This window comes from Oncorhynchus masou, chromosome 12 (genome assembly GCF_036934945.1).
Source record: "Oncorhynchus masou masou isolate Uvic2021 chromosome 12, UVic_Omas_1.1, whole genome shotgun sequence".
Taxonomy (NCBI): Eukaryota; Metazoa; Chordata; class Actinopteri; order Salmoniformes; family Salmonidae; genus Oncorhynchus; species Oncorhynchus masou.
This window is the reverse complement of record NC_088223.1, coordinates 21610548-21618836: the sequence shown is the minus strand read 5'-3', so window position 1 is coordinate 21618836 and position 8289 is coordinate 21610548.

Below are 8289 nucleotides of genomic sequence, written 5' to 3'. Positions count from 1 at the left end.
TCTTTCTCCCTGTCTTGTTGTCTCATGTTTCTCTTTCTCCCTGTCTTGTTGTCTCATTGTCTCTCTTTCTCCCTGTCTTGTTGTCTCATTGTCTCTCTTTCTCCCTGTCTTGTTGTCTCATGTTTCTCTTTCTCCCTGTCTTGTCTCATGTCTCTCTTTCTCCCTGTCTTGTTGTCTCATGTCTGTCTGTATCTCATTCTCCCTGTCTTGTTGTCTCATTGTCTCTCTTTCTCCCTGTCTTGTTGTCTCATGTTTCTATTTCTCCCTGTCTTGTTGTCTCATGTTTCTCTTTCTTCTTGTCTTGTCTCATGTCTCTCTTTCTCCCTGTCTTGTTGTCTCATTGTCTCTCTTTCTCCCTGTCTTGTTGTCTCATGTTTCTCTTTCTCCCTGTCTTGTCTCACGTCTCTCTTTCTCCCTGTCTTGTTGTCTCATGTCTCTCTTTCTCCCTGTCTTGTTGTCTCATGTTTCTCTTTCTCCCTGTCTTGTTGTCTCATGTCTCTCTTTCTCCCTGTCTTGTTGTCTCATGTTTCTCTTTCTCCCTGTCTTGTTGTCTCATGTTTCTCAATCTCCCTGTCTTGTTGTCTCATTGTCTCTCTTTCTCCCTGTCTTGTTGTCTCATGTTTCTCTTTCCTTTCTCCCTGTCTTGTAGTCTCATTGTCTCTCTTTCTCCCTTTCTTGTTGTCTCATGATTCTCTTTCACCATGTCTCATTGTCTCATGTCTCTCTTCTCCCTGTCTTGTTGTCTCATGTCTCTCTTTCTCCCTGTCTTGTTGTCTCATGTTTCGCTTTCTCCCTGTCTCGTTGTCTCATGTCTCTCTTCTCCTTGTCATGTTGTCTCATGTCTCTCTTTCTCTCTGTTTTGTTGTCTCATGTTTCTCTTTCTCCCTGTCTTGTTGTCTCATGTCTCTCTTTCTCTCTGTTTTGTTGTCTCATGTTTCTCTTTCTCCCTGTCTTGTTGTCTCATGTCTCTCTTCTCCTTGTCATGTTGTCTCATGTCTCTTTCTCCCTGTCTTGTTGTCTCATGTTTCTCTTTCCCCCTGTCTTGACTCATGTCTCTCTTTCTCCCTGTCTTGTTGTCTCATGTCTGTCTGTATCTCCTTCTCCCTGTCTTGTTGTCTCATTGTCTCTCTTTCTCCCTGTCTTGTTGTCTCATGTTTCTCTTTCTCCCTGTCTTGTTGTCTCATGTCTCTCTTTCTCCCTGTCTTGTTGTCTCATGTTTCTCTTTCTCCCTGTCTTGTTGTCTCATGTCTCTCTTTCTCCCTGTCTTGTTGTCTCATGTCTCTCTTTCTCCCTGTCTTGCTGTCTCATGTCTCTCTTTCTCTCTGTTTTGTTGTCTCATGTTTCTCTTTCTCCCTGTCTTGTTGTCTCATGTCTCTCTTTCTCTCTGTTTTGTTGTCTCATGTCTCTCTTTCTCCCTGTCTTGTTGTCTCATGTTTCTCTTTCTCCCTGTCTTGTCTCATGTCTCTCTTTCTCCCTGTCTTGTTGTCTCATGTCTCTCTTTCTCCCTGTCTTGTTGTCTCATGTCTCTCTTTCTCCCTGTCTTGTTGTCTCATGTTTCTCTTTCTCCCTGTCTTGTTGTCTCATGTCTCTCTTTCTCCCTGTCTTGTTGTCTCATGTCTCTCTTTCTCCCTGTCTTGTTGTCTCATGTTTCTCTTTCTCCCTGTCTTGTTGTCTCATTGTCTCTCTTTCTCCCTGTCTTGTTTTCTCATGTTTCTCTTTCCTTTCTCCCTGTCTTGTAGTCTCATTGTCTCTCTTTCTCCCTTTCTTGTTGTCTCATGATTCTCTTTCACCATGTCTCATTGTCTCATGTCTCTCTTTCTCCCTGTCTCATTGTTTCTCTTTCACCATGTCTCATTGACTCATGTCTCTCTTGTCCTTGTCTTGTTGTCTCATGTCTCTCTTTCTCCCTGTCTTGTTGTCTCATGTTTCGCTTTCTCCCTGTCTCGTTGTCTCATGTCTCTCTTCTCCTTGTCATGTTGTCTCATGTCTCTCTTTCTCTCTGTTTTGTTGTCTCATGTTTCTCTTTCTCCCTGTCTTGTTGTCTCATGTCTCTCTTTCTCTCTGTTTTGTTGTCTCATGTTTCTCTTTCTCCCTGTCTTGTTGTCTCATGTCTCTCTTCTCCTTGTCATGTTGTCTCATGTCTCTCTTTCTCCCTGTCTTGCTGACTCAGGTTTCACTTTCTCCCTATCTTGTTGTCTCATGTTTCTCTATCTCCCTGTCTTGTTGTCTCATGTTTCTCTTTCTCCCTATCTTGTTGTCTCATGTTTCTCTATCTCCCTGTCTTGTTGTCTCATGTCTCTCTTTCTCCCTGTCTTGCTGACTCAGGTTTCACTTTCTCCCTATCTTGTTGTCTCATGTTTCTCTTTCTCCCTGTCTTATTGTCTCATGTATCTCTTTCTCCCTGTCTCTCTGTCTCTCTTTCTCCCTGTCTTGTTGTCTCATGTTTCTCTTTCTCCCTGTCTTGTTGCCTCATATCTCTCTTTCTCCCTGTCTTGTTGTCTCATGTTTCTCTTTCTCCCGGTCTTTTTGTCTCATTGTTTCTCTTTCACCATGTCTCATTGTCTCATGTCTCTCTTTTCCTTGTCTTGTTGTCTCATGTCTCTCTTTCTCCCTGTCTTTTTGTCTCATGTTTCTATTTCTCCCTTTCTTGTTGTCTCATGTTTCTCTTTCTCCCTGTCATGTTGTCTCATGTCTCTGTTTCTCCCTGTCTTGTTGTCCCATGTTTCTCTTTCTCACTGTCTTGTTGTCTCATGTCTCTCTTTCTCCCTGTCTCATTGTCTCATGTCTCTCTTTCTCCCTGTCTTGTTGTCTCGTGGCCCTCTTTCTCCCTGTCTTGTTGTCTCATGTTTCTCTTTCTCCCTGTCTTGTTTTCTCATGTCTCTCTTTCTCCCTGTCTTTCTTTCTCCCTGTCTCTCATTCATCCTCTCTTGTCTCACTCTCTCATACCATAGATTCTCATTTAGATTGAGGTCTGAGCTTTAACTAGTCACTTCCAAGACATTTAAATGTTTCCCCTTAAACCACTCGCGTGTTGCTTAAGCAGTATGCTTAGGGCCATCGTCCTGCTGGAAGGTGAACATCTCTCCCAGTCTCAAATCTCTGGAAGACTGAAACAGGTTTCACTCAAGAATGTCCTTGTATTTAGCGCCATCCATCATTCCTTCAATTCTGACCAGTTTCCCAGTCCCTGCCGATGAAAAACATCCCCACTGCATGATGCTGCCACCCAAATGCTTCACTGTGGGGATGTTGTTCTCAGGGTGATGAGAGGTGTTTGGTTTGCACCACTCATAGCGTTTTCCTTGATGGACAAAAAGCTCAATTTTAGACTCATCTGACCAGAGTACCTTCTTCCATATGTTTGGGGAGTCTCCCATATGCCTTTTGGCGAACACCAAATATGATTGACTATTTTTTTCTTTAAGCAATTACTTTTTTCTGGAAACTTTTCTGTAAATCCCAGCTCTATGGAGTGTACAACTTAAAGTGGTCCTATGGACAGATACTCCAATCTTTGGTCTATTTGTTGCCTCTCTGATTAATGCCCTCCTTGCTTGGTCCTTGAGTTTTGGTGGGCGGCCTTCTCTTTGCAGTTTTGTTGCGGTGCCGTATTCTTTCCCTTTTTTAATAACGGATTTAATGGTGCTCTGTGGGACGTTGAAAGTTTCTGATATTTTTTTATAACCAAACCCTGGTCTGTACTTCTCTACAACTTTGTCCCTGACTTGTTTGGAGAGCTCCTTGGTCTTCTTGGTGCCGCTTGCTTGGTGGTGCCTCTTGCTTAGTGGTGTGGCAGACTCTGGGGCCTTTCAGAACAGGTGTTTTTATACTGAGATCATGTGACAGATCATGTGACACTTAGATTGCACACAAGTGGACTTTATTTAACTAATTATGTTACTTCTGAAGGTAATTGGTTGCACCAGATCTTATTTAGCGACTTCATAGCAAAGCGGGCGAATACATATGCACGCACCACTTTTCCTTTAAAATTATTTCTAATTTTTTTAGTTCGAATTATTTCGATTTTTTTTTTCATTTCACTTCAACAATTTGGACTATTATGTGTATGTCCATTACATGAAATCCAAATAGAAATCCATTTAAATTACAGGTTTAATAGGATGAACGCCAAGGGAGGTGAATAGAGACTATAAACATTTTCCCGTGGTGCCCCGACTTCCTAGTTTATTAAAATTTACATGATTAGTTTAATCACGTAATGATAATTACACATAGAGAATGTATTTAAAATAACAGTCTTCACATTTAATGATAGTCACAGACAAGACACAGGTTAATGTAAAATAATGAATTATGTTGGTTTCCACTTATGGCTCTTCCAAGGCTGTTTCATGATGATCATTACAGTCATGTCAACCATGTTATACGCTTAGGCTATTGTAACAAGGAATATGCCAGCATTATAGGCCTACTGCCTCTGCCCAGAGGCCTACTAGGCTTTCATGGAAACGACCGTTAGAGCTCACTTTGCCACATATGAGTTCTGGTTAGAGTTGCTGTTGCAGCTTTCACCTTCTTCCGCTACAAAGGTGGCAGCGTTGGGATCACATCCAGCTCACGTCTAGTTATGTGTTCTAGTGGTGGAAAGCATTCTGTTTTTCAACATTGTGTTGGATGTAATTATATATTGATATATCTAGTGAACAATGGATAAGCAACAATTGGCATGACATACAGAAGTAGTCACTTCAGGTGTGATCAAGTCTTACATATAAATTGCCTGAAGCTGAATGGAAAGTGCTATGCCCTGACCAGTTATTCAGAAGAAAATCCTCTGTGACTGTCTAATTTACATAAGGTAACTTACCAGTGTGGACCCAAAACAAACACATTATACACATTTACAAACAACCTGTTTAAAGTGTTATTACAACCATGGTCTTCTGTTGTTACAGAAGCTTATATATCTAATAACCTGGCAATGATCCACATCACATGGGTAGACAAATAATGTGTGCTATGCAACTATCCTTTTTTTAGGATGCAAACCAGGCATATGAATCACTGTTGATCCATCCTGTTCTGATCTAATGAGATTGATCTAGGATTTTTTACGGCCTAGAAACAAGGCCTTTCCCAGTCATGAAGGACGAAGCTAGGCCCCTATTGGTTCTCATTGGCAAAGACTGAACTCAAGTTAGGGGTTATACAGTGGTGCAAAAAAGTATTTAGTCAGCCCCCAATTGTGCAAGTTCTCCCACTTAAAGATGAGAGAGGCCTGTAATTTTCATCATAGGTACACTTCAACTATGACAGACTAAATAAATTTAAAAAATCCAGATCATCACATTGTAGGATTTTTTTTTACAATGGAAATTACAGGGAAATAATTAAATCTAGCTCCCAGTATGCAATTCCTATGACTTCCACAGGGTGTCAGGACTCTATGTTAAAGGAGTCAGGCTTGTTTCTTCCAAAACGAGTAAGAATAATGAGTGTTAGTACTGGGACACACTATTGGAAATTTGTGTATGTGAGTGATGAAGACAAGACGCACCTGCTAATATCATTTTCCTATTGAACATATTTCTTTCCTTATGAAATATTATAGTTTAATTTCATTTAAGGGTATCTGATGTGTCAATAGAAACATATTTTGATTTACAAAGTTTAGCAGTAGATGTTTGGATTCCTTTCTCTGCATGTTGATCGAGTGGATTACTCAAAACGATGGCGCCAACTAAACTGACTTTTTGAGATATAAAGAAGGATTTTATCTAACAAAACAACACTACATTTTATAGCTGGGACCCTTTGGATGACAAATCAGAGGAAGATTTTCAAAAAGTAAGTGAATATTTAATCGCTATTTGTGAATTTATGAAACCTGTGCCGGTGGAAAAAATATTTTGTTGAAACAATCGCATGGCATGCTTTCACTGTAATGGCTACTATAAATCGGCAGTGCTGTTAGATTAACACGATTTTAAGCTTTCAACCAATATTAGACACTTGCATGTACCTACATGTTTAAAATCCATAATTTTTATGATTATTTATTTGAATTGCGAGCCTTCCAGTTTCACCGGAAGTTGTCCCACTAGCGGGACCCCTATCCCAGAGAGGTTTTTAAGTGGAGCCTTTTGTTAAATGCATTATGAAGAAAATCATGTAAAGTTGAAGTCGGAAGATTACATACACTAAGGATGGAGTCATTAAAACTCATTTTTCAACTACTCCACAAATTTCTTGTTAATTAACAAACTATAGTTTTGGCAAGTCGGTTAGGACATCTACTTTGTGCATGACAGAAGTCATTTTTCCAAAAATTGTTTACAGACATATTATTTAACTTATAATTCACTGTATCACAATTCCAGTGGGTCAGAAGTTTACATACACTAAGTTGAATGTGCCTTTAAACAACTTGGAAAATTCCAGAAAATTATGTCATGGCTTTAGAAGTTTCTGATTGGCTAATTGACATAATTTGAGTCAATTGGAGGTGTACCTGTGGATGTATTTCAAGGCATACCTTCAAACTCAGTGCCTCTTTGCTTGACATCATGGGTAAATCAAAATAAATCAGCCAAGACCTTAGAAAAATAATTGTAGACCTCCAAGTCTGGTTCATCCTTTGGAGCAATTTCCAAACACCTGAAGGTACCATGTTCATCTGTACAAACAATAGTACGCAAGTATAAACAACATGGGACCATGCAGCTGTCATACTGCTCAGGAAGGAGACGTGTTCTGTCTCCTGGAGATGAATGTACTTTGGTGCGTAAAGTGCAAATCAATCCCAGAACAACAGCAAAGGACCTTGTGAAGATGCTGGAGGAATCAGGTACAAAAGTATCTATATCCACAGTACAAACAAGTCCTATATCGGCATAACCTGAAAGGCTGCTCAGCAAGGAAGAAGCCACTGCTCCATACCCAGCATAAAAAAAGCCAGACTACGGTTTGCAACTGCACATGGGGACAAAGATCGTATGTTTTGGAGAAATTCACCCAATTTATTGTGGGAAGCTTGTGGAAGGCTACCTAAAACCCAAGTTCAACAATTGAAAGGAAATGCTACCAAATCCTAAAGAAATAAGCTTAAATAAATAATCTATTATACTATTATTCTGACATTTCACATTCTTAAAATAAAGGGGTGATCCTAACTGACATAAAACAGGGATTATTTATAGGATTAAATGTCAGGAATTGTGAAAAACTGAGTTGAAATGTATTTGGCTAAGGTGTATGTAAAGTTCCGACTTCAACTGAAGGTCTGCTGTTGCTTACATGAAAAAAGGGTCTTTCTGACTTCAAGAGCACCAGTATCCCAAAGTATTAAGTGAAAACAAGCATAGAAAACAGTACTGACATTAATTTAAAAAACAACAACGTAAGGCTACTATTATATTAAAATTATGTCGGTGACAACCGGGTTGATTAACAAAATTGGTTTGTTTTATATAAATTAATGTGCGACACAAATATAGGCGGTGTAGAACACCATTGAACATACATTGCTCTAATAACTAAAAAGATTGTTCCAAAGTTTGCCCCCCAAAAATGATTTTCCTATGAATGAAGTCGCACAAAAATGTGTCTTTTCACATGAATTAAGCCACACAAAAACGCATGAAATCGCTGGAATACTTTTTATACATATTTGCACGAATTGAGTGTGGGATTGTGTTGGTGTGTGTGTGTGTGTGTGTGTGTGTGTGTGTGTGTGTGTGTGTGTGTGTGTGTGTGTGTGTGTGTGTGTGTGTGTGTGTGTGTGTGTGTGTGTGTGTGTGTGTGTGTGTGTGTGTGTGTGTGTGTGTGGATGTCACAGAAGAGCCTCTGGCCTGCACCAGTGTCCCTTGGTGGCTGACCTGCCCCTGTGCCCTTGTGCAGGACAGGACCAGAGCTGAAGGTGACGACTGAGCGAGGGAAACTCAGGCCTGGGTGATGAATGTGTGCTGGGAACCAGTGAATTACTGCTTTGTCTCTGTGGTGTGGGGCCCCTGGCAGAGCAGCCAGCAGGTTAATTACCTGCTCTGGGTTAGGCTTTGAAATGACCAGAGGCCCACTGTTGATGCATCCCGGCAATTAACGTGAAGGAAGCACCACTGTAGTGTATTTGACTGCTGCTGGTAATGCAGTGTAAATAGGAGTATGGTGTTGTAAATAGGAGTATGGTGTTGTTGGTACAAAGTGGAGTGGAATTTCGCTGTTCTTCCGATTCCATTGGAAAAAAGGTAGACTTGTTTCAAATATATAACAGTATATTTGTTCTCTCTCTTTCCTTCTCGTTTATTTTCTTTCTCTCTCCTTCTCTCT